Below are 27263 nucleotides of genomic sequence, written 5' to 3' on the forward strand. Positions count from 1 at the left end.
CAGCTGTGTGTCTCTCTCCGCCTCTCAACCTGCCTCACAAGGAGGGGCTGGAGGGTCGGCCGCCTGGGGACTGCCCACTGCGGCGGTGGTCTGGGACCTCGCTGTCCTTGGAGGCCCCTGGCGTCGTGTCGTCCCCTTTCCTGTCTGGGGTTGAAGTTGACTGAAGCACTGATGGGTCCCTGAGGAATTAGACTGGAGGGCAGAGAACGTTTTTCTTTCTGCAATATCTGGTTCAGATGTTTGTAGATATTTTTCCAAATTCTAAAAGAAAATCGTCTTTTAAAATTTGTGATGTAGTGAAAGAAATACAGGAGTGATATTTGTGAGACCTGACGGTGTGCCTCCTTTCTCAGCCTCGAGCCCCTTAACTATAAAATGAGCTGAAATCCGTCACAGCGCTGAAAAAACAGTGTGTTGTTCTTAAATATATAGCACGTGATTTATTTTATGTTTTTTCGTACTACTTATTTTTTAAAATTTATACTCTACCTTGTCTCAGAATGGATTTAAGGGGCTTTACAAGGATACATAAAAAATAGCAAGAGAGCATAAATTAGAACTGTGTGAAGAACAAAAGGGGAAAACAAAGAGAGGGACAGAAGATGGAGCCAGGCGGCAGCTCCACGTGCAGGCGGCCCTGGATGTCTTGCCCTCCTGCTTCAGGAAAATGTTGTACATGGTCTACTCCGGATGAGAGCCTGCAGGGGAAGGTCAATAAGGCTCCCTGTAGGCAAGGCAACCGGGACTAGCGTCTAGCCCAAGTGTGGAAAGTCTTCTTGCTTCTAAGGACCACTGACCCACCAAAAATTTAATCAAGCACTTTGTATAAGTCAAAGACAACTTATTTATTATAATTATTTTGAAGAGTGATAGAACAATTGTTCTATACATTTCTTTTTTAAATTAAGAAGAGGCACCTCTCATATAAAAATATTTAATAAATTTGCACACGTAGGAATCAACCTATTCCAGTTTCAAAGATAGTCAGTTAAACGAGGGCAGAATTCGGGAGGAAGAGACCTACAGGGGGCTGGAGCACACTGGCCAAGAGACGAGGGACACACATGACTGCTCTGAGGAGCTAGGAGGCTCCAGACCTTGGATTCAAAATGAGTGGGTGGGCGGTCTGATTTTAAAACAAGGGCTGGCAAGAGAGGCCTGAAAGTAACGCTGAAAAGGCTTTGGCTGTTTGGAGCAGGTCCTAATGCTTCTTTTGTCCACTGGGTAGCGGCAGTGTTGGGCGGGAAGGTTACTGATCTGTGGACAGAGAGCTGAAACCACAGATATCAACATGTAGGAACCAGGTAAGGTTCTCCAGCCTCGCCTTTTGCCAGCCTCCAGGCCCCTAGCACACCTCCAAATATATACTCACACATGCGCATATGCACACACTCGTACACACACACACATTCATACATGTGCACAGACACGCTGACACGTGCATTCACACACACACTGAGCCTTTGCAGATTGCTGAGGAGGCCTTGCTCCCTCTCACCTCAGTTGTGAGCACAAGCTGAAGACCCCTTTCGCAGGTTTCTCCCTTTTCCATCCCCACTGCCCTCCCTTTTCCCAGCAAACCCCACTTGTCCCTTATTCCATTTAAATGTCACTTCCTCCCGGAAGCTTTCTCTCCAAATCCTGGACTGGTAACTCCCCTTAAGCCACAGCTTTCACAACAACTTGGCTCAAAGCAGCACACAAAAGAGATGCGTTGCCGTAACATCTAACAAAAGAGATTTGGAGAGGCTACCGCGTCAGAGAAGATCTGCCAGGGCCCTGGGGACACACCTTCCACCGCCTGACACGCAGGCACACAGTGAGACGAACACAGAATAAGCAGGAGAGGCTAGAAATTTTGGATGGACAGCAACAGATGGAATATTTATTTATTTTAAATGCTTTTTTCTGGGAGAGCCACATGAGATGTGTATCTTATTTCCCGAGAAGTCTCCGGGGAAACAGCTGCCATGCGGTTTCATCCCAGAACTCTTTAGTACAGTACAAACAGTATAATGGCGGAGAGACAGCCTTCACTGCCGCCCACAACGGTACAGAGCAGCTGCGACTGCCCTCCGCTCTACCCTGTGACTTCTTCTTAATGTGATGTGTTCCCTACAATAAAACAGGGCAGTGACCTTTGGGTATTAAATCAGGTTTCCTGCTCCAGGACTGTGATCAAAACATGCTCATGCTGTTTTTTTCCTTCTGAATGGAACCAAAGTGCTTTAAGAAAATTTACCGAATCCTTGAAAAACTAATGATGCCTTTCTAGCCTCAGGTAAGTTATTGCAAAATTTAATTTCAGCTAAACTACCTGAGATTGCAAACAGCAAAATAAAGCATGTACTGACCTGCTTGCTGCATGGCTGTTTTTCTCTCTGACCCGCACTTCAGAGTGAGCCACACTCTTGCAAAACACTCAGGGATGCCCAGCGTCTTGCAGTGACTCCAGGCATCTGTGACATGGACTTTTGTCCCTCTCGGCTTGTAGGTAGAGAGTCATGGTTCACCCTTTGTAAGCTCATTCATTCAACAATGTTTTTTCTTAACTAGAATGAAAATCAACTTTTTTTTTTCTGAGAGTTTCATCATTGGAAACAAAAAGAATAGACACCCAGGATGTATATAATATTTTTAAAGCATTGCATCTGTACATTTAGTCATTTATTGCATGTTATCTTTTTATTTATATTTTTGGCTAGCTAGAATCCATTTCTCCTCTTTTTGAGAACAGCATCCTGACATCCTTTTGGTGAATTACCCTTCCTCCCTCTGTGGGGCCATGGTAGGACCATCAATCCAGGCATGCTGCCCTCCCCTTGCCAAAGGACAGGCCCAGGAGCTAGGTTAGATCAATTTCAAGTTAACTGATGGGAAAATAAAATAGTTGGCACTGCCCCGTTCCTGGGCTGGGACCCTGATGAGTTAAGCTCTAATTAGGGGCTGTAGATTAGTTCCTGCTGCTTTGTCCTCCACAACCTCCTTGATTGTTCCCTTCCCAGGCTGGGTTTTCAGCATTCCCTTCAGTTCTGTGAGCCACTAGTACCTTTATGATAATTTGTTTTTTCTGCTTAATAGATTACTCGTGCTTGGAACCAAAGAATCCTTATTACGAAAGAATTTACAACCAGATGTGATGTTGAGGATAAAGGTAAGGAAGATTTTAAAAAAGCAAAAACAGGGGCCAGCCCGGTGGCGCAGCAGTTAAGTGAGCACATTCCGCTTCAGCGGCCCGGGGTTCACCGGTTCAGATCCTGGGTGTGGACATGGCACCGCTTGGCACACCATGCTGTGGCAGGCGTCCCACATACAAAGTAGAGGAAGATGGGCATGGATGTTAGCTCAGGGCCAGTCTTCCTCAGCAAAAAAAGAAAAAGAGGAGGATTGGCAGCAGATGTTAGCTCAGGGCTAGTCTTCCTCAAAAAAATTTAAAAAAATTTTAAAAAACAAACAGAAGAGGAGACAGTGTATTAGTGAGGAACAATGGAAGGCTAGCCAGCTAGGACCATGGTCAAAATCATGTCACAGACTCAGTTCAGGGAAGGGACACCACTGCTGCTGCCTCTCTGTGCTGAGTGCCACCGCAGCCCCTGGGCTCTGGATGCTGCCACTGAGATCAGGGCCACTGCTGTGTCTGAACAGTGGACATGGTGCTGCTCCCTCAACCTAAATGGGATTTTTCCCTATTCGGAGTCAGAGATCCAGCGGGTGCTTATAACTGACTGAGTGGCGGTCACATGTTCACACCAGCTGTCAAGGAAAGGGAAAGTGAGCATCTGCCATTTCAACTGCTCTGGTGGAAGGGGAAGGTGCATGGTGCAGAACTTCACATATTGTGGTGGAAGATCCTGCTGCTGGGCAGCTCATGTCTACAGTTTTCAGTAAAATTAGTTGGGTGGTGTCAGAAATGGGTCAAAAGTGAGGATTATGAGAAAGATTACGATGAAATGATCCTGTCTTTCCCTGGTAATATTTTTGCTCTGAAATCTATTTTATCTGTTATTAATAGAGCCACTCCAGCTGTCTTTTGATTATTGTTAGCATGAGATACTTTTTCCATATTTTTACTTTTGCTGTGTGTCTTTCTAAAAGCATGTTTCTTATTGGCAGCACATAGTTGACTCTTGCTTTTTTATCCAATTTGAATCTCTCTGCCTTTTAATTGGGGTGTATATTAGTTACCAATTGAAATGATTATGACAATATAATTGATGCTGAAATTTCAACCTAAAAAACTTGATTGAACAGTCAAACTAGACCTGTATGAAATATATAGAATATAAAGCAAAATGATTGATTAGTATTGTTTTTATGAAAATATGAATTATACATTTCTTTGCACATTAGAAGCCCTGAGACAGAGGTCTCCAGCTAAGCTGCACCTGCATTCCTGACCCACAGAAGCTGTGAGATGGTAAATATTTGCTGTTTTAACATGCTAAGTTTAAGAGTAATTTGTTACATTTCAATTGGTAACTAATATACACCCCAATTAAAAGGCAGAGAGATTCAAATTGGATAAAAAAGCAAGAGTCAACTATGTGCTGCCAATAAGAAACATGCTTTTAGAAAGACACACAGCAAAAGTAAAAATATGGAAAAAGTATCTCATGCTAACAATAATCAAAAGACAGCTGGAGTGGCTCTATTAATAACAGATAAAATAGATTTCAGAGCAAAAATATTACCAGGGAAAGACAGGATCATTTCATAATGATGAAGGAGTCAATTCATCAAGGAGATACATTAATCCTGAATGTTTACATACCTAATAAGAGAGCTTCAAAATATACGACAACTTCAAAAACGGTTATAATCGCAAAGAGAACTGGACACGTCACAATTACACTGGGAGATTTCAACACCCCTTTATCAATAATTGATAGAACAAATAGAAAATAAATAAGGCTATAGAAGACTTGAACAATACTGTCATCAAACTTGATCTAATTATTATTTGTAGAATGCCCCACCAGCAGCAGCTGAATACACCTGCTTTTCCAATGCACATGAAACATTTGCTAAGATAGACATTCTGAACTGTAAAATAAGTCTCAGTAGATTTAAAAGGATTTAAGTCATACAAAGTATTTTGTATACAGTGGAAATAAATTTTAAATCAATAACAGAAAGTACTCTGGAAAAATCCCCAAATAGTTGGACATCAAATAACACACTTCTTAAAAAACCTCATGGGTCAAAGAAGAAATCAAACAGGAAATCAGAATGTATTTTAAACTGAAGGAAAATGAAAACACGACGTATCAAAATTTGTGAGGTTCGTTTAAAGCTGTACTTAGAGGGGAATCTGTTGCACTAAATGTCTATATTAAAGAAGAGAAGGAAGTTTTCAAATGAATGACCTCAGCTTCCATGTTAAGAAAGTGGAAAAACAAGAGCAGATGAAAAAGAATAATAGTATAAGAGAGCATGCAGGAGAATTTGTGAGGAAGTTGTTGGAAGAAAAGAAATAATTAAGATCAGAGCAGAAATCAAGAAATAGAAAACAGAAAAACAATAAAGAAAGTGAAAGAATCCAAAACTTGTTCTTTGATAAGGCCAATAATATTGATAAATGTCTAACCAAACCAATATAGAGAAAAAGACAGCAGACACGAATTACAAAATTATCCTATATCTATTAAAGAAACTGAACTTTTAATAAAGAAATTTTATTTCTCTTAAAGAAAACTTCAAGCCCAAATGGCTTCACTGGAAAATTCTACCAAATATTTAAGGAAGAAATAATATCAGTTCCACACAAAATCTTCCAGAAAATTGAAGAGAAAGGAATACTTCCCAGCTCATTTTGAGGCCAGAATTATTCTGATACCAAAACTGGGCAAAAATATTACAAGAAAAGGAAACTGTAGACCAAATCCCTCAGGAACACAGGTGCACAAATTTTTTAAAGTTTAGCAGTTTGGGTTTAACAATATATAATCAAAATAATACATCATGGCCAAGTATGGCTTATCTGAAGAATAAAAGGTTGATTTAAAATTTGACAATGTATTCAATATATTCCACTATATTAATAGATTAAAGTAGAAAAATCATATGATCATGTCTAGAGATGCAGAAAAACATTGGACGAAATCTAGCATCCATCCTGATAAAAACTGTCTGGAGAATAGTAGGAATATAGCGAATCTATCAGAAGAACCCCTGACCAATGTCATACTTAATGGTGAAAGACTGTTTTGTCCCCCAGAACAGGAACAAGGCGAGGATGTTCCCTCTCCCCACTTCCATTCAACACTGTCCTGGAGGTTCTAGCGGGGACAATCAGGTGAGAAAAAGAACTAGAAGTCATCCATATTGGAAAGGAAAGGTTAAAATAATCTCAGTTCTCAGATAACTATGATCATCTTCAGAGAAAATCTGAAGGAGTTTACAAAAAACGTACTAGAACTAGTAAGCCTCAGGATATAAGGTCAACATACAAAAATCAATTTAATTGTTATGTACTAGCATTGAACAATTGGAAATTGAAATTTGAAAAACTATCAGTTATATTACCATAATAATATGACTCAGGATAAATCTCACATAAGATGTACAACATCTAGAAACTAGAAACTACAAAACATTTCTGAGAAAGATCAAAGAAGACCTGGACCAATGGCGACGTAGGCCACGTTCAGGGGTTGGAGGACTCAATATGGTTGAGATGTTAGTTCTTTCCTAGTTTGTCTACAGACTCAGTGCAATCCTCGTCAAAATCACAGCAGGCTTTGTTGTATAAATTGACAAGCTATTTCTAAGATTCATGCAGAAATACAAAGGACCTGAAATAGTCAAAACAACTTTGAAAAAGAATAAAGTTAACAGACTTATATTGTCTGACTTCAAGACTTACTATAAAACTACAGTGAACAAGACAGGTGGTAAAAATGGACAAATAGATCAGTGGAACAGAATAGAGACCCACACATAAATGCACTATTATATTTCAACAAGGGAGCAATGGTGAAGAAAAAGTTTCGTTTTTCTACTTTTTTCAACAAAGGTGGAGAAAGGATGTTTCTTTCAACAAACGGTGCTGGAACAATTGGATATCCATGTGTAAAACTATGAACTTTGAGATATAACTCAAATCATATACAAAACTTTCTTGAAAATGAATCAGAGATCTAAACGTAGGATCTAAAACTATAAAACTTTTATCAGAAAACATAGGAGAAAATTTGTGTGTTTGAGTTAGGCAAAGATTTCTTTGATACAAAACATTATAGGTTATTGTGAGAACTAAATAAAATAACACAAGTGAAGCTCTTAGCACCAACGGCAGACCCAATAAAAGTGGATCTTTTGTTTTAAATGTATACATTACTTTGAGGTTTATGCATGCTCTTTAATTTGAACCTTAGAATAGCCATTGGCAGTAGCGAGAGATTAGCCATGTTGAAACTGAAGCTCAGAGAAGTTAAGTGACTTATGTTACCCAAGGTCACCGTAGCAGACAAAAGTGAATTTGGCTTCAAGCACTAACATAATTGGCTAACAGAAGCTGCAACAAGTATGGGTTCATTTTTCTCACATAACGAAAAGTTGGGTGGAGGGCATCGCTGGTGTTGGCTCGGTGACGGCATGGTCAGGCAGGGCTCAAGGGACACGGCTCTGTGATTCTGTTGGCTTTCCTCTCAGGGGGTAGGAAGGCTACAGCATCTCCACTCAGCGGAGGTGCTGGGCCTGCACTTCTCTCCACACCTCCCTCTTCTCAGGAGGAGAGATCCCCCCCTGGAATCTCCACAGACTTCCTCTTCCATCTCATAGTCCAGAGCTGAGCTATAATTTCCATCCCTGGATTAGCAGCTGGGTCCACCTTCCTCGAGATGGAAGAACCTCTGCTACATACGTGAACAAAATTGGGATTTTGTTAGCAGGGACAATGGAAGAATGACTCTGTGACAAACATCTGCCCCCACCACACAGACAGTCATGGAGACGCCTGGACTCAAGCTGGGTCTTATGACATCAGTGCCCCTTCCTTTGCCGCTTCATAAAACCAGCCTAGCACTGTGGCACTGCACAAGCATGGGGATACAAGGATGAAAACTCATTCTCGGACCTCAAGAGTTTTCAGTTCACTGAGAAGACAGAAAGCAGTTGTAAGAACAAGCAAATAAAATACCATTAGAAATCTACATTTTTATATATAAATATGTCACACTGGGTACGTGGAAGTCTGACTGGAGGAGTTAAGCCTCACTGAGGAAGTAGCATTTGCAGGTGAGCGGGCGTTTACCAGGCAGTCTTGACCAGCAGCGGGCTGAGGGAGTGTGGAGAGAACAGTGTGTCCAAAGGCACAGAGGAGTGAGCGAGAATGGCATTTTCAGGGTTCATTATTACTGTGTAATTTGAAGCTTAAAATGCAAGAGGTGAGTGATAGGACTACCAAAAGTTGAGGATAGACAGGTAGGCTGCAGATGTTTGATAGGTTAGGGGAAACAACAAAAAAAGCCTATTTGATGGGGCCGGGCCAGTGGCATAGCGGTTAAACTTGTGTGCTCTGCTTCAGTGGCCCAGGGTTCTTGGGTTTGGATCCTGGGCACGGATCTACACGCTGCTCATCAAGCTGTGCTGTGGAGACGTCCCACGTACAAAGTGGAGGAAGACGGGCATGGATATTAGCTCAGGGCCAATCTTCCTCACACACACACAAAAGCCTATTTGGTCGGGGAATGTTGAGATCAGATTTGTAAAAGATCATGCTAAGGTTTTTAGTGAAAAGACGAATCTCCTTCTGTCTCTGCATAAAATAACCAGGATGGCAGCTGAGGCCATTCTATCGTTGGAAAATTAAATGAGTTCAGTTTCATCCTTAGGTTGTCCATGTACTATGGGAAGTTTGATGCTTGCTCTAAGATTTTGGCAGTTTTCCAGGAGCTGCATTAGTTTCCTAGGGCCGTGGTAACAAAGTTCCAACAAACTGGGTCGCTTAAAACAACAGAAACTTATTGTCCCACAGCTCTGGAGCCCAGAAGTCTGCAGTCAAAGTGTCAGTAGGGCCAGGCTCCCTCTGAAGGCTCCAGGGAAGAATCCTGCCTTGCCTTCTGTGGCCCCAGGTATCCTTTGGTTTGTAAGGGCGTAACTCCAATCCCTGCCTCCATCTTCGCGTCACCTTCTTCTCTCTGTGTCTCTGTTCCTCTCTTCTTATAAGGACACCAGTCATTGGATTTAGGGCCCACCCCAATCCCAGGAAGGTTTCACCTGGAGATTCTTAACTGCATCCACAAAGACCCCGTTTCCAAATAATGTTACATTCTGAGGTTTCTAGTGGCCATGAATTTGGGGGGGAATACTATTCAACCCACTGCAAGAGCTCGTTGTCTCATGGTTAGTTCTGGCTCTGAGCTTCTGCTCATCTTAGAATCTAAATATCGTCTCCATGGGTATACTATTTTCTTTGCTACACGCCAGCCCGGATGTAGAGCTCAGTCTCTGACCTTGATGCGCTCTAAATCCACTCACTCAGGGTATTTATGAGTACCAAAGACTTTATTGAAGTTCAGAGTAATGGATGGTGTGCACATTTCAGCAACACACACATAAACTTAGAGTATTAGGAATTCAGGTTCTTAAACACCATTTGGTTAACCCACCCCTGGAAATTTCTCATTCACACATTCTATCAGAACCCAGAATCTTGCTTGATGCCTGCTCCCCTTTATCCTTCTTTTTTTTTTTTAAAGACTGGCACCTGGGCTAACAACTGTTGCCAATCTTCCTCTTTTTTTTTTTTTTTTTAGGGATTGGCACCCGGGCTAACAACTATTGCCAATCTTTTTTTTTTTTTTTCTGCTTTATTTCCCAAACCCCCCTGGTGCATAGTTGTATATCTTAATTGCAGGTCCTTCTAGTTGTGGGATGTGGGACGCCGCCTCAACGTGCCCTGATGAGCTGTGCCATGTCCGCACCCAGGATCCGAACCCTGGGCTGCCGCAGCGGAGCGCGCGAACTTAACCACTCGGTCAAGGAGCCGTCCCCTCCTTCTTTCTACCTACCCTGCTATCTTTTCCTCTCTGGACTCCTCCCTTCTGCCCCTCCCTCCAGTGTGATTAATTTCTTACAAAGTTTGTTTGAACGGCTTGTTTCACTGTCCTTTCATACTCTGCCCTACAGAGGTCATCTTCTCTTCATATCAAAGAGTTTTGCTAAACATGAACAGTTCCATCTAGATGGAATTCAGAGGGCCATCCCTTAATATATGAATGGTTTCACAGCAAAGAAGAATGCTTAACAGCAGATTTGACAACTTCTGCACAGAGATTATAAGATCTGCTCTTTGAAGGGGTTGCATGTTCTTATTTCAGAGAAGTTCCACTACGGTGCACTTGGGAGACTCATTTCTTAGGTCCTTAATGAGCTAAGGCACTGATTGAGTTGGAGTGTTTGTTGCTGCCTCACTAATAAGAAGCAAGCAGAAAATCTTATGTTTATGTGTGAGTGTCTGTGTGACATACATATGAGATATACGTGTATATATGTGCGTGCACATGTGTGTATGATGTATTAGTACTTTGCCAGTGAAATGCATCGAGTTCGTCCTCTAATCCCCCCAGTGAGGGCGTAGCTACTGTTATTTCCTCCATTTTGCAGATAAGGAATCGAGACGTAGAGATATAGATGCCTCCTGCAGGGTTGGAGAGTGCTAGAACCTGTCTCCAGCAGCATCCTCGCTCTGAGCCCAGTGATCCGGCGCCGCCTGAGGATGCATGCCAAACGCTGGCAGTGGATGTAGCTGGGGGGAGGGAAGCAGTTGATTAAAATGTACCTTTCCAGATTTGCTAAATTTTCTATCGTGGACATATATTACATCTGTAACAGGAAGCCTGCTCCCCAGCACCAATAAGTGTTAGAAAGAGACAACCACACCAGTTTCATAAGTGACCCAAAATGCAATGTTGTTATGAAAAAAGTCAATGTTAATCTAGAATAATATACTATCAATGCCTAATATTTTGTATACTGCTTTATAAACAAATTATGCTCGCATGCATCATCTCAGTTAATCTTTGCGGTAACTCTGTGTGTTATAAAGTGTAAATATGACGAAGTACTGTCAGCCCCTCCTTTTGATTGTCCAAGGAAGGTCAGAGAATAAACTGACGCTTTACTCTCATAAAGTCAAGATAAGAACGAGCTGGACTGCAAGCCCCCCGAGGACCGGGGCCCATCGGATGTGTCCACATGGCGTGTCTCCAGCCCTGGAGTGTGACACACAGAACACATCACACAACGGGTGCTGAACAAATAGTTGTTGATGAATGAATGAGAGCCGCTGCCTTCCTCTTAGTCATGGCTTCTACCCACTGGACTCCATCCCTGGTCAGCTGACGTGTAGTCTTCATTGCATTCCCAGGTCGGGCCTTCAGGAGTCTGTCAACTCTGTCACCACCCTCGAAAAGGTTGCGAGTGAAAATGGAAGGGCTTCAGAGAGCTGTTTAACATTTTGTGGGTGTGTGTGTGGTAAAACATGCATAACATGCGGTTCACTGTTTTGACCATTTTAACGAGTACAATGCAGTGGCATTTGGTATGTTCACACTGTTATACAACCAACACCACTATCTAATCCCATAATGGTTTCATCACCCCAAGAGAAAACCCCCATTCCCCGTTCCCTCCAGCCTGTCTCTATGGATTGGCCTGTTCTGGATAATTCATATAGATAGACTCATATAATATGTGACCTTTTCTAGCTCTTTGATTTAGCATTATATTTTCAAGGTTCATCCATGTGGTGGCAGGTATCCACACTTCATTCCTTTTTATGGCTGAATAATAGTCCATGGTATGGATATGCCTTTTCAGCTTTTCTTTTTTATTGAGGTAACATAGGTTTATAATATTATATAAATTTCAGGTGTACATAATTATTTCAATTTCTGTGTAGATTGCATCATGTTCACCACCTGGAGACTAATTACCATCCATCACTGTACACATGTGCCCTGCCACCCTTTTCCTCCCTCTCCCCTTCTCCTCTGGTAACCACCAATCTAATCTCTGTATCTATGTGTTTGTTGTTGTTTTTACCTTCCACATATGAGTGAGATCATATGGTATTTGACTTTCTCTGTCTGACTTATTTCACTTAGCATAACACCCTCAAGGTCCATCCATGTTGTGGCAAATGGCAAGATTTCATCTTTTTTATGGCTGAGTAGTATTCCATTGTGTATATATACCACATCTGCTTTATCCATTCGTCCCTTGATGGACACCTAGGTTGCTTCCAAGTCTTGGCTATTGTGAATAATGCTGCAGTAAACATAGGGGTGCAAATATATTTTCTCATTTGTATTTTCCTGTTCTTTGGATAAATACCCAGCAGTGGAATAGCTGGATCATATGGTAGGTCTATTCTTAATTTTTTGAGGAACCTCCATACTGTTTTCCACAGTGGCTGCACCAGTTTGCATTCCCACCAACAGTGTATGACAGTTCCCTTTCCTCCACATCCTCTCCAAAGCTTGTTAATTCTTGTCTTGTTAATTATAGCCATTCTGATGGGTATGAGGTGATATGTCATTGTAGTTTTGATTTACATTTCCCTAGTAATTAATAATGTTGAACATCTTTTCACATACCTGTTGGCCATCTGTACATCTTTGGGAAAATGTCTGTTCAGCTCCTTTGCCCATTTTTTAATTGATTTGTCTGTTGTTGAGTTGTATGAGTTCTTTATATATGTTGGATATTGACCCCTTATCATATATATGATTTGCAAATATCTTCCCCCAGTTGTTAGGTTGTCTTTTCATTTTATTGATGGTTTCCTTTGCTATGCAGAAGCTTTTTAGTTTGATGTAGTCCCATTTGTTTATTTTTTCTTTTGTTTCCCTTGCCTGGTGAGACATGGTATTCAAAAAGATATTGCTAAGACTGATGTTGAAGAGTGTACTGCCTATGTTTTCTTCTAGAAGTTTTATGGTTTCAGGTCTTACATTCAAGTCTTTAATCCGTTTTGAGTTGATTTTTGTGTATGGTTTAAGATAATGATCCAGTTTCATTCTTTTGCACATGGCTGTCCAGTTTTCCCAACACCATTTATTGAAGAAATTTTCCTTTCTCCATTGTATGTTCTTGGCTCCTTTGTCAAAGACTAACTGTCCATAAATGTGTGGGTTTATTTCTAGGCTCTCAATTCTGTTCCATTGATCTGTCTGTCTGTTTTTGTGCCAGTACCGTGCTGTTCTGATTACTATAGCTTTGTAGTATATTCTGAAATCAGGGATTGTGATTCCTCCAGCTTTGATCTTTTTTTCTCAGGACTCTTTTGACTATTCAGGGTCTTTTGCTGTTCCATTAAGCATTTTTAGAAGGTAGAAAATGGGTCTAGCAGGGCCAGAGATTAGGCGGCGAAGAGGAAGCTAACGCATGACTTCTCTTGGCCTTATGTTGAAGAAGAATTTAGGAAGATGCTGAGAAGATATTCTCCATGTTTGTGGAGGACAAAGTCAGAGGAAACCAGTGAGGAGGGTGAAAGAGGTTCTTGGTGAGCTTAGGAAGAACTCTTCTTGATGATCAGGGCAGTTCGAATGAGAAGGCACCATTAAGGGGGGCTGTGGCAGTGGAATTTATGACCTTCAGAATGAGAAAGCTCATTTCCTCCTTCCACATGAATGTTTACGGGACGTTCACCACCCAAGGGCATGGGACGAGACTAGGCCAGGTGACATTTCAAAATCATTCTCATGCTGTAATTCTAGGACCATAAGAAGGAAAACTGAAAGAATAGAAAAGTAAATCACAGAGAGTTTATAAAGATACAAAACTGACCATTTGGGTAACTGTATAAATAGCTTAAAATTAGATAAATTGGCTACAATGTTAAAAAGGCACAGGTGACATTTTGACAGAAAAGCAAATTAATTAATGGAATAAAGTAGCAACTGATGGCCTTGATTATAATTTATGATGCAAAGAAAAAGGTCAATTCATCTTCTGGGTTTTATTTGGGTTAGAAAGAATTATGTTTAGGTAAAAAGAGATGAAACTCCTAATTGCAAGATAATGTCAGTTCTTTAGAGAACATCTTTTGCGCCCCCAAAAAGAGAAAAGGAAGCAAAGTTATAATTTCCTAAATTTCAAATTCAAGTTGAATGTAAATCACATGGAAAGAAAATTATCTATGAAGATTAAAAATATCATAAATTCTCAAATCATTAGACTTGGATACTTTAAGAAAAACACCCACCAGTGCTTTCAAGGCTGTTTTAAGTCCTAATCCAATGTGCTTAAATAAACATTACACACACAGATGCAGTGTGTGAAGCAGGCTCGACTTTAAGAGAGGAAAGATTACGTTTCTGTGTTTACCCAAGAGCTGGCTAAACCACATTCCATTTGGCCCTGACACACAGAAATTAGAGTTTTCAAAACTGGAAAGGGAGCATTATGCCTGCGTATATTTTGCAGATAGCATGACACGTTTCTCTCTTCCACCTTTTTCTGAGCCATCAAAGAGGAGATTGTGTGAACAAAACAACACAGTAACATGTCACATTCCATATACATCGACTTGTCAAATCCAGACAGAAACCTTCGCCCTTTCTGGACTAGGGATCAGCGCTGGACCCGCATAAAAGTCTGAGAAATGGAGAATGTTCATGGAAAATACACATCAAAAATAAACACCAAAAAAATCATGTTTTGTGCATACTTTTACCTTTATTTGCTTAGGCTCTGAAAAGTTAGTCCAGGGCCTCATTATGACTTTTGGGGGTTCCAGGCACCTTTGCTTTCATGGGCCCCTTCCTCCATAAAAAATATTAAAAATTACACTTTGTGACTATATTGGTATAAAGATGAATATAATCTAGGCTGGATTCATTAGTTCATATTCATTATTATGATATTCAGTTTTTCTTCTGATTTTAAAAGAAAGAAAAATCAAACCATTTTCCTGGTCTCCTAGAAGTTTTGAGAGCCATGTGTCTGTGCCTGCTATGCCCAGTGGATCCATGATCTCTGAGTCAGTCAGTCGACAAATATTTAGCCCATGTGGTGAGCAAAGCTCTAGACTAGGCCCTGGAGGGACAGGAAGAGGTGTAAGATGAAAGTCACAATGCGGTTGGCTTGAGGGAACTGCCACTCACAGAGGGGGAAGAAGCCGAGAATGACTGCAAGACAGTGAGGTGCCTGGGGTGGGGGGGAAGGTCAGGGAGAGAGTGGAGGGTGAAGAATGCGGTGGTAGCTATTAGGTCAGAGGTTACTGCTGCACCAAATTATTGTTTTAAGGGCCTGAGCGAGCTTGACGACAGCAAAAATGGTAAGAAGGAAGCAGACTTGAGAGAAAGGACATACAGAGCAGGAAGAGTAGGAAGTCACTGATGACGCGGTGGTGTTAGATGCATCTTATACCGCAATGCTTAAAGGCTTTATGTCACATTAGTATGATTTCCTTGTGTACTGGCCTTCAATGTTTCATTTAAAATGCTCTCTTTTTATTTCCTCTTCCCACAAAAAGACAGAGCCAGACTTATAAGTATAATTAAAATGTGACTTCAGTCGAGCTATGTAACCATGCTTCCATCTTGACCATAGCAGCCATCACATTTTTCCCCCAACCATTTGTATTTGTAAAAAATGGAAGTGGAATTTAAAAGGAGATTGGTTCAAATTCATATTCTGACCATTTTCAGTTGTAGCAGCCTGGGCAGAATGTCCTTGCCACCTACCACACACTGGGCAGTTCCCAGATACTAAATAAATGACCCATTTGAGTGGAAATTGAAATCAGCATTTCAATACTATTTTAAGTTTGGTTTCAAAACCATGTACTCATTCCTCTAAAACTGGCACCAGTCACAGTGGTAGCTTGTAGCACTTCAGAATAACCTTCCAGATATTCTTAGTGTTTTCACTGTGAAAACACCAGTGTTCATAAAAAGGAAGACGAGAGTGGAAAACCCAGACCCAGGAATGCTCAGAGATACACTGCAAGATGATCAATTATTTAGGGACTAATTTCCCAGGCCCTGTGCTGGGAAATTCGTGTATGATGAAGATGGTTCTTGTCATTAGAGAGTTCACAGTCACTGAAAGAAAGAAATAAGCCAACAGACAGTGGCAATGTGGTGTAATATGTATTACTGAAGAGACATGCCCGAGGTGCAACAGGAACTCAGAAGTTTGCCTTATAGCTGGGGGGATAAGAAGCAAGTGACGCGTGAAGGCTTACAAGAGACGGTGATATTTCAGCAAAGACTCCTAGCTGCATAGCCAATATTCACTCTCTTCCTTATTAACCTAATGCTAATTTTTATTCATTGTGGCAACATGCTCAGCTGAGAAATTACATTTCTCCATCTTCCTAACAATTAAGTGACTAAATTCTGACCAGTGAGATGTAAATGGTCATTTTGATCAGTTTGCCAGGAAAATTCTTTAAAAGGGAGGGCAGACAGTTAGAACTTGTCCTTTTTGCATTCTGTCCTTCTTCCTTCCTATCTGGAACGTAGCTGTGTTAGCTGGAGCTCCAGCAGCCATCTTGGACCATCAGGTGAACTTGAGAATAAGATCCAAGGACTAAGGATGGTGGGAAAAGAAAAATTAAAAGAATCTAAGTCCCTAATGATTATGGTGCCCACCATACAGCTCTGAACCACCTACCTCTGGACTCCCTTTATATGAAAACAATGTAACATATCTTAGCTATTGTTATCTTGAATTTCCTTAATCCTAACCTATATTGTGTCCATTGAGCTAAATTTTGAAGGATTAGTAGGCATCAGCAAGATGAATACAAGACAGAAGCATTTTCTAGGCAAGGGGAAACCTTTGGCAAAGCCACAGGATCATGAAGACACGTGGAACACAAAGGGGCTTGTAGGTGGTTCTGCTTGGGTGAAGTTATGGGCAGTGAGGTTAGGGAGTAGAGCGGCTACTCTCCTTCAGGCCAGCTACCTCTACTAATTTATCTGGTCCTTCAGCCATAAATGTGCAGCCACACCGGAGGATCGCCAGTTACTTAATGGCCCCCTGGCACAGGGGAGCTTGGGTTTTGGTGAGGTGAGAGAGCCTGCACAGTGATGGGAGGGAGGGAGGGTGAGGGCAGGGCCGGTGCCATAAAGGTGTGTGTCCAGGAGCTTCTGCTCTCGGTAGGTTGACGGTGTCTGTGAAGGGAGGGAGCGAGCCTGGAAGAGAGAGGGTTTGGGGAGAGAAGAGGAAGTTCGAAATAGTTGCTACTCATGATGTTTTTGCGTCCTTGTTCATCTGATTTTCCCTAATTAAAATGACTTCATGGTCTGGCTCCTGCTCATTTCCACCTGACCCAGAACTTGACTCCATTCTGTCCACTCTCCTCTGCAGAGCCTCCCCCAAATGCCGGGACAAGCTTGCCTTCTCCTCCAGTTATCAGACACACCACTGCTTTGTGTTGTGTTGTAGCTTGTCCACAACCCTGTTTTCAAACACAATGATAAAAAGAAAAAATAGAAAGGGTTCTAGAATTAGCTGGACCTATGGCCTTGGATGCTTAACCTCTCTAAGAATTAGTTTCCCCAACTGCAAAATGTGGGGAAAATCGCTGCTGCAAAGAGTTGTTATGAAGATCCAGAGAATTCCTATAACGTGCTAAGCGCCGTCCGTCGTGCACAATAGGCACTTAATAAGAGGTAGGTGTGAGTGCTGTTTCTAGAATACATAGTATGCACTTAATAATCACTCTTGATGAAAGTGGATCCAGTCCCCAGGGTCCCCGACCCAAAGTGTCCATCAGTCATGGTCATCGAGGAAGCAAGGGGCTTAGAAAGAAGTTTCCAGTTGATGGACACCTCAAGCATGGAAGGATCCCACTGCTCATTCCATTTGGGCCTACAGTTCTCAAGGCTGAGAGGTAGAGAGGAAGCCCTATGAGGGCAGGGACCGAGTCTTCCTTAACTCAGGGCCAGTAGAGGGAGGAGCAGTTAGGAGCTGCTCAGGGCCTATTTATTTGTTGAATAAATGAATGAATCTGAGGCAGCAGGACCTCTCTTGGGGAAAAAGCAGTTCCCTTTCCCTTGATTTCCCCTTAGGTTATGAACTATCTCTGTCCCCTGGAGTCTTTATCTTTATTCTCAAATCTTTATGTGTGCAACTTAGCTCCTCATTTTGTCAATGTGGTTTTGACAGAACAGGTAATAAAAAGCAGGGGAAGGTCTTTGGGAAAACAGGACTCTCCAAGCCTTTTTGAAGAGGGTCCCAGGGGGGCCGCGTGCACGCCCTGCTCCTACCTGCACTCAGGCAGGGCCTCGCACACAAAAGCAGAGTCTGTGTTCTTGCTCCACAAAGCACCTGATTCATGAGCCGGCTTTGCAGGAATTTAATTAGTGAAGGAATGTGCAAAGCTTAAGCGCTTCAGATGTCATTAACCACCGGGGAGGGGAGAAGGGAGGAGGAAAGGCTAACAGATGTTCGATTCAGCCTCGTTCAGCCTCGTTCCTGCGAAGCAGATCGCTGCACACATCGTTTTTCTATCTGGGTAGCTCTTGGGTAAATCTTGTTAATGATAGTTCATTCTTTCGGGAGGCTGGTTTAACGTGTATCCAGTTTAAAGCGAATAGAAATGCACCTTCTGCCTCATGAGGGGAAATAAGCTAATGTTTTTTTAAAAAAATCTTATTTCAAGGTCGCTTTTGTAAAGTCATTATTTCAACACATTGAGTGACTGCTGACCCACGAGTTGAAGGAACGTGAATCTTCAGGCTGGGAAAGTGAAGCTGTGGTCAGTCTGTGAGGGAGCTGCATGTTTGGGGTTTAATGGCTGGAAGTGTCTAATAGCACTTGACTCCTTTTCAATCAGATCGCCATTTTGTGCACAGAAGAGCATTCTGTGAGGTTGTCAGCTTACGGGGCCGGCCACCAGGGCAGCCTGCGATCCAGGGCTGGCAGTGAGGGCCTCACTGGCCTGGGGGCAGAGCACCGCCAGAGGGACCTGAGCTGGGCTCCAGCTGGTTGAAATGGACGGCATTTACTGTTCTTTCACCAAAACTGAAAGTGCCTTTTGACACATAGGAACAGGCTACTGGAGTCAATGGTGTCCTAGAAACAAGAAACGTGAGAGTCTCAAGACTAGGTAGGGGAGGAAGACATTTCCTCTTCCGCTCTGGGTCCTTCTGGCTGGATGACGAATTAAATTCATGTGAGACAGAATAACAGGAGAAAATTAAACGAAGCTTTATAACATGTGTACATGGGAGAGGCTCCGGCAAACTGAGCAACTCAGCCAACTGGCCGAGGCTGCCTGTTTAAGTACCTTCAGCTACAGACAAGGAGAACGTTTGGGGTAGTGGTTTGGGGCTTCAAATGGGAGAAGGGCAGCCCACGTGGAAATGGGAAAGTAAATGTTTGGTAAATAGAACTTTGATAAGAGTGGGCTTAGCAAGGATCCTCCCAGTCTACTGGAACCCAAAGCTATGCATGGTGATGGCCTGCCCTGGGGACAGGGCTTTATTTTAACTTTCTTTTAGGCAGTTAGTGGGGAAAGGTCAAATATTCTTGCTGAGTCTGAGCGTTTATTGTCTTCAGCTCGAAACAATCCACATACCAGAGTGGTGCATCTTGGGGCGGCCTGCCCTGAACCCCATCAACCATCTGATTTATTCTCTACCAGCTCCTGTTTACAGCCTGTTGGTCAGCGTCCGTCCCAAGTTCTTTCTGTTGTTAACATCTCAGGATACTCAATTTTGGGTGATAGGACTAGAAAAGGAAGGAAAAGATGTACCAACTGGACTTGCTTTACATTCCGTGTGTAGGCTCCAACCAACTTTTGAGAAATTCTAAAGAGCGAGCTCCTGGAACTTCTCTCCTCTGGAATTGTTAACGTGATGCTGTTCTGCGGCTGATTGCGCCAAGCCGAAATCACCCTCTTTCAAAGCATAATACCACTCACAAGACGAAGGAAGAAAGGCAGCAAAGCAGACTTCTTGTCCTGCTCGTCTGGATTTCTGGACCTCTACACTCCAACCCTTAGAAATTAACACTCAACTGTCTGCCCCCGTCTCAAGGTCACGTCATACTCTTTCCTAAGTTTGACCATTGCAATAGAGCAGTGTATTGTCATGGGGGGTAATTGATCCCAAGAAGAAAAAGGTTTTCTAATTTGGATGTGACACAAAATGTCTTAGACACTCAGCTATGTTTCTTCCATAGCCCTTCCTTTTTCAACTTTTTAAAAAATTGCATCGAGTATTTTTTAATTTACTCATTCAACCAACAGCTATTTGTTGAGTGCTTATTCTGCGGCAGGCTCCAGAGACATAATGGAGAATAAAACACAGTCTCTGCATTCACAGTGAGATCTGCAAGCAGCAACACTCAGAGAGTGCACAGGAGAAGTCATAGAGAGTTGTCAGGGTCAGGGTCGCCATGTACAGTTGTGTTGGTTGTGCACTGATGGGGGTTCCTGGGGAAAAGGGGCCAGTGGGGCTTTGTACCAGTGTGAAAATACCCCCAACTGGAGAAAGGGAGCCTTTTCCTAAATCTCACAGAGGCATTATATGCACTAACAGTGAACTAGTCAGGATACACACACCCTTTACTAATCATAGTTTTTAGGTATTCCATTTCATATTTCTATACTAAAACTTTTAAATCTTCAGATTTTTATATTATGCTCATTCAGTTCAATATCCTGGAAACAAAAGAATACAACTGTCATCGAGTTCGTAGACCGGTCTGTTGGATAACGAAGTTAGTACGTAGAGAGGAAATTGTATTTGTCCCACCCTTTCTATACTGCACGTGGATGGAATTGCAGCCCCTCCGTCCACTGCCTTCAACAAGGGTTGGACAAAGCCAGCGGGTGAGGTTCCATGGGCGGTTTGCTGAGTCTTTCAAAAAGAAAACTAAGACCAAGCAAGTTCAAAACACATTACATCTTAACTCAATAGAGGAAGGTTTAAAACTCTTAAAAAACATGGACCTTTAAGAATAAAACTTTTGGCAAACTCTCTCTCAGTAGACACATTTTTTATACCAATGTTTCCCGAACAGTTGAAGAAAGAGATTTGAGATAAGGTTAGCTGCCTGGAGAAAGTTTTAAATATCAACAAATCAGGGGTTTTGCTTCTTGTTTTTTGGGTTTTTTTTCTCAGTTAAAAAAATTTAGCACCAATTTTTTGGTTTTTCTACGAATTCCTCTATTTTCTAGGAGATATTATAAATCCCCCAGTTTTCGAGCCTCAGTACATTTTAGGAATGGAGCCCCACAGTTAGCGAGGCATTGCTGTGTTCAAATGGTGAGTCCAGGGGATCCCACTCCCTGGGTTTTGGCTGTCATTATCACTCTTTCTAAATGATTCCAATCAGTTGTTGGAATGTTCTCTGGAAGGCAAATCCCGTGTCTGCAGGTGCGCAAAGAAACGTTCTGAATCTACTCTGCTGAAATAAGTAGGTTCAGTTTGGACAGCCATAACCCAGTAGGCTGGAAAATTCCCACGAAGACAGGACACAAGGCAGGTTTCCATGGGTCTGGTCCACCATGATTGCTCAGCCCCTCTCCCAGAGCAGTGCTGGAGCACCGAGGAAATGGCTGGTGGACTCCTCGTGTGTCCTACCTGTTGTCTCACTGACCTTTCTTTATGTGACTCTTGCATCTCCCTAAGCTCTATTGAATGATTAGTTCATTGCTCACTGATCTTCAGTATGACTCAGTAGAGAAACCAGAATTCAAAAACCCTTGAAGGAAATCATTGTCTCTCTTCCATAAGTATAGCTTTTGTGATGGGATTTATTGGGCATCCTTTGGGAGTTTCCATTCAATCTGTTGTGCTTTAAGACCACTGCCTCTGAGTAGAGGGTCCAGTTCCTTTTAAACTTATTATTCTCTATAATGGGAATTACAGAGGAGCTTATCTAGTCCTCCTCTATCTTTTCTAGGTCTGACTCTGGAAATGTATGCACAGAAGCTCTAACCACACTTCCACAAAAGGAACAGGGGCATGTCTCATTCTCCTGTGGAACAGTCAGGGCCACCCTGCAACTGGCCAGTACCATCCTTTGACCCGGGCAAGTGGCCCACTCCACTCCAAGCCTCAGAGGACCGTGCACCTCATCAATCCTTCCTCAGAGCAGGCCCACCCCAGTGCCTGGGACCAGCTGGGGCAGGCAGCACCATCTGAGCAGAGCACCGTGAGGCCATCTCCATTTGTCCCCATCAGTATGCTCTCCAACTCTCTACTCCCAGCCCAGTGCATGAGGTTGGCCAGGTGCCATGAGGAGTTTTGTGAGTCTTGTCCATAGGATTGTTCCAGCCCATGGCCAGTAGGGTTCTGGGAGGGCCACCTGGCCAGCAGATCCCAGCCACTGGACTGCAAGTATTTCTTCCAGAGGATCACACAAGGTTGGGCCACCAGAACAGTGCTGATATATTGATGTGGGGTGACTCTCACTGATGTTGCACACAGGACCGAGTCAGGACTCAGAGCTCTGGATGGCCCACTGCCCACCTTGGGGTTTGAGCTGCATTTGTGGGCTCTTGTTGGCGCTCATCTGTGTTCTGACCATGGTGTGTTCTGACCACGGTGCCACCTGGTCTACAGCACCCGCATTGAGGAGAGGTGGCTCTGGTGTCCTTGACTCTGTATGCCTCCTTCTGCTGTGGGCACCCAGGACAGTCACCCTACGTTCTCTGCAGGCTCTGTGCCACCTGTTGGATAGGCTCCCAAGAGGAACCGCACCTATGCTACAAGAGCTTTTGGGACCATTGCTCCGTGGTCCTAAAGGGCCCTTCTGAGTGATGTGCTCTACCGTCTCCAATGGACGTGGTGGCATTTTGCTCTTCAGGGCCAGTCTCAATGAGGGGCCAGCATTCCCTGAAGGAAGAGGACGGCTCTTCTCACTCAACCCATAAGCTTCTTGCCTTTCTTCTGCTGATGGTATACAGAGCTGCATTCTAGGTCACATTCTAGAAATGCAGCGATGGCAGCCTAAGAGAAATATCATATTGTGCTTATGCTATAAAACTCCAAAAGGAAAAATTTGTATGAGCAGAGAGGGAATTCTTGTTCACACTTTTCTGCCTGCTCTGGGTAAGACTTGCATGTTTGGTCATCACCAACCTTCGAGAGAAGCACATTCATGGGCTGCAGGATGCTTGGCGCAGTGTCATGAGTCATTCTGTGACCAGCATTGAACAGTCGGTGTTAGGGAACTGCAGAGGCCCAAAGATATATACTATTTCAATATAAACCGGCTCTAAAGAGCCACAGCGTTGTGAGTAATAACAGTGTTGCCACCTCTTACTTGTGGTGCAAGATATGAAAGTTAGCCAGGACCTTCACTTGACACTAAAGAACATGATGAGACCATTCCTGGGCTTGAATAGGAAAAGACGGTGTCTGGTTGGACTGTAAAGAAGTAGGTAAAGTGCCATTTCTCCACCCATTACTCAAAATCCTTGTCACTAAATTACTATATCTCACACAGGCCCATGAGTTTTGTAATTTTCTCATAATTAAAATATTTTTATAATGAAATTGTTTATATAGGTAAGAGTCCCACAAAAAACATCTGCCTGGACCCCACATAGTCTCGGGGCAGCCCTGCCTCTGGCTCCCACGGCTAGGGGCACATTCCTGCCTTTAATCCCCCCAGCATCGCTCAGTGTGCTGAGGCTCAGGACTCCCCGTAGGGTCCTGGCAGATGGAGACCAAGCCCCTGCCCTTGCAGGGCAGCAGATTCCCCTTTCACCTTTATTCTGTCCCCAGAAAATAGCCTGCTACCATCCTCACAGGATTGGCCTTAATCGATGTTCACCGCTCATTATATGGACTTGACTTGGGCTATGAGGATTTTAGAACGATTTAACAATTCATTCAACAACGTATGCATTTGGTTCTTGCCGTGTGTCGGGAAATGCAATCAGCACAGGACTTACACAGATGAATAAGACTGGGTTCGCCTCTCCAGGAGCTCACGGTGCAGCGGAGACAGATCAATAAGCAGATAGGTGCAACAAACCAGTAGGAGCGATCAATAGACAGAGTATGGACAGAGCAGAGAGGACTAGGGGTTTGACACACAGCAAGACCTGAGGAGAAGTCTCTTTAAACAAATCTGTTTGGACTAAGCCATGAAAGATGAGTGTGGGTTCACCTGGCCAGAGGATGGGCTGTCGAGCCACCTGGTGTAGGTAATCAGCTGGACTGGGCGCGAGGTACAGCACACATCAGGTTCTGTGTGGCTGGGATGAGGGGAAGATGCATCCAGTCCTCAGTAGGATGAAGCTGGAGCAGTGGGAAGAATGAAGATTAAGGCGGGCTTAATATGCCACATTGAGGAACCCGGGCTTTAGAACCAGTGAAGAACCACTGACGGTCCTGAGTGACAGAGGTATATAATCTTATTCTGGTTTAGAAATCTATCTGGAAGTGGGAGAGATTCTAATTTAGAGAGAGATTGTGGGCAAGGGAAAGATAGGAGCTTGTCATTGTCACAGTATACAGTTCAGAGGGGACTGAAAGTCAAGCCTGCCGCCCCCGGGAGGCAAAGGCCACGTTAGCGATTGGGAACTCCACACCAATGCGGATGGCTTGTGTGATGGACGCCCTGGGAGGGCATATCTGCCAGATATGTTTGGCTGCAAGAAAACCCAACTAACATTGGGTTCTTTCTCTCCCAGCAAGGGGTCTAGACCTCAAGGGCTGCCAGCTTTGGTTGAGAATCACAGGACTTTAAGGGCTGGTGGTTCTGCTCTGGGCATCATGTGGCATTCAGGCAGGAAGAAAGAGGAAGAGGCAGTGTGGCAGTGTCCGTCCTGGTTCCTTCCCATCACAGCTGTCTCTGTCTCCCACCTTTCACCCTTCAAGAACAGAAAGGTAGCAGGAAGCAGCCTGTGCATCCTCAGGGACACGGGGAGGAGGGTAAAGCGGGCCACCACCATCTGTGACTCGTGCCTGAGTCAAACTTGCCCAGGCTTGTTGATGCCCTGTTGGCACTTGGCTCCATTTTGCTCCCCTGGAAGTTGAAATAGCAAGAACGAGGGCCACCAAACTGGCAGGGAGGCTGAGCTGCCTTCGTCAGGGGCCTTCATAGGAAGGGGAACTGACAGAAAATAATAATAGTCACTCTCTATTGAGCAGTGTTCACTGGCCATGTGTCCGGCACCACTCTAACTGGTTTACATACTTAGCTAAGCTTGGATTGGAGGGAGCTGTTATCATCCCATTTTCAATTAAAAACCTGAGGCTTCCCTTGCCCATGACCACACAGCAGGCAGGTGGCAAGCCGGGAACCGAGTCAAGGCGGGCCCCCCGAGCCCTGTTTGTGGTCAGCTCCTTGGCACTGCTGGGTGCCACCTTGACCCAGGAGAACCAGGACTCAAAAGTCCATCAGGAGTCAAGGTTTTAGCATTTGGGAAAATGCTGCCAACCAGGCCAGAATCCTTCCTGACGAATAACTCTCCTCTTAGCATCCTGCACCCACAGCTCACCAGCTGCATGCAGGAAGCTGGCTGCACAGTTTCAAGGCAGAGTGTTTTTCCCTTTTCCTTTACCTGGATCATCTGAATGATTGATGACCCCAACTGCACCTGACCCCCAACTCCTTTTCATGTCCTGCGAACAAACATCAGGGGCCCGATGTGCTAAGTGCTGTCCGGCCACCGGGGTGAAGAAGTCTTAAACAGCTCTCTCTCCATTTCCCACAGCTACTGTCACCTACCGGAGAATTATTGTTGTGTTTGTTTTCTCTGTTAAAGTCATAGCATTCACTCCCGACGGTACCTCTGTAACACTTTTATATGCTTAAAGCCAGTATAAATGTTGTCTGTAATAATTATAGGAAGCCTGGAATAATAAGCGCTCTTCTTTAGAAAAAACTGGAGAATGGGAGGGAAGAGGTTTTTGCTCTCGTTTTGGTGGGTCCCAGGAGCTCTGATAGAGCACGTAGTGGGCTTACAGACAGCAAAGGGGAGCTCAGAGCTCTGGAGGGTGAGAAGGCCACGGGCCAGGTCTCTGCCGGCAGAGCGGGGAGCTGGTTTGTATCAGCAGCTGTCTCTCCTGGGCTCTGGCTTGGCCAGAGGAACCGTCTCAGGCACCCAGGCATTACTCAAGTCATCTGCTGGATAACTGCCCTTAAAAACAGCTGAATGCATTTCAAAGGGGATTCTGGAATCTGTCCTGGCCCTCTTTAAATAAAGGCCTTTGCTTATCTCCAGAAATGTGTCCCTGGCTCTTCAGGAGGTAGGCATATGATTTAGTGCCCTTGTAAATTCCTCAGCAGCCCGGGGATTCCATCCTTCCGCTTCCTCGCGGCTAGTGAAACAACTGTGGCAAAGCTCTTGGCCTTCTTTCCACTTTTCCACCCTGTCATCCTCCCAGGCTTTAGGGTGTATTGGTTCCCATGGAAACGGCAATGTCCTTGCTGTGGACAGAACTTAATCACAGCCAAAAGGGTGAAATAAAGTACATTTTTATCTTGGATTGAAATTTGTATCATGATTCATGAAATGGAAGAGAGAAGGCAGCAGAAGAAAAGCAGGAGGGTAAGAAGGACAAGGGGGGGGGGAAGAGGGGGTGGGCAGGATCGAAAGCGATTCCCTGTGTGTCTGCCTGAGGAAACTGTCGGAGCGGAGGCTGTCGTTGAAATGTCGCATGTCCCTCACTGCATGCCAGGCTGGGTCTGTCCCAGCTCTCTCAAAGGCTCTGTAGAAGCAGAGCTTGGCTGGCCCTGCAGGCTGCCAGCCTGATGTGATTTGAGAGGTGCCTGCCCCAGGGTGTCTCCTCCACCTGTGGCTGGCAGGCCTGAAATTGTACCACGAGAGGTCAAGTCCCTTAGGAACATCTTTCAGTCTTGACACAGGTCCTGTTATATGAGGTAACAGCTTAAGCTATGGCCAACTCTTTTTGTTGTTGTTGTTGTTGTTGAGGAAGATTGGCCCTGAGCTAACACCTGTTGCAAATCTTCCCCTTTTTGCTTGAGGAAGATTGTTGCTGAGCTAACATCTCTTTTGTATGTGGGACGCTGCCACAGCATGGCTTGATGAGCAGTATGTAGGTCCGCACCCAGGATCTGAACTGGCAAGTACCAGGCCACTGAAGTGGAGTGCACAAACTTAACCACTACACCATGGGGCTAGCCCCTCGACTCGTATTTTTAGGGGCTATTTTACTAGATCCTTTTCAAGCCCTAGCAATTAATTGAGGCCAGGTGCCCTGGCACTTAGTAAACGCTTAATAAACTTAGCCATCTCTGCAGAGACGCTCACCTCCTCCTCCGGGTCTCTCTCCTGCTTCCCGCCATCTGAGCACCTACTCTGTACATCC

At 43.9% G+C, this 27263-nt stretch overlaps 1 long non-coding RNA gene across 3 annotated transcripts; it reads left to right on the plus strand.

Annotated features, from left to right (window-relative positions):
• Positions 1-1303: 1303 nt before the first annotated feature.
• On the plus strand, positions 1304-26466 carry LOC123284969 (uncharacterized). Of its 3 annotated transcripts, none has more exons than XR_011502969.1 (4): positions 1304-2281; positions 3082-3154; positions 4351-4417; positions 21877-26466. It is a non-coding gene; the product is annotated as an uncharacterized lncRNA (long non-coding RNA). The 3 variants fall into 3 exon arrangements; XR_011502968.1 differs by lacking the exon at positions 21877-26466 and adding an exon at positions 10609-14648; XR_011502970.1 differs by lacking the exon at positions 21877-26466 and adding an exon at positions 6218-6549.
• Positions 26467-27263: the final 797 nt, after the last annotated feature.

This window comes from Equus asinus, chromosome 4 (assembly GCF_041296235.1).
Source record: "Equus asinus isolate D_3611 breed Donkey chromosome 4, EquAss-T2T_v2, whole genome shotgun sequence".
Classification (NCBI taxonomy): domain Eukaryota; kingdom Metazoa; phylum Chordata; class Mammalia; order Perissodactyla; family Equidae; genus Equus; species Equus asinus.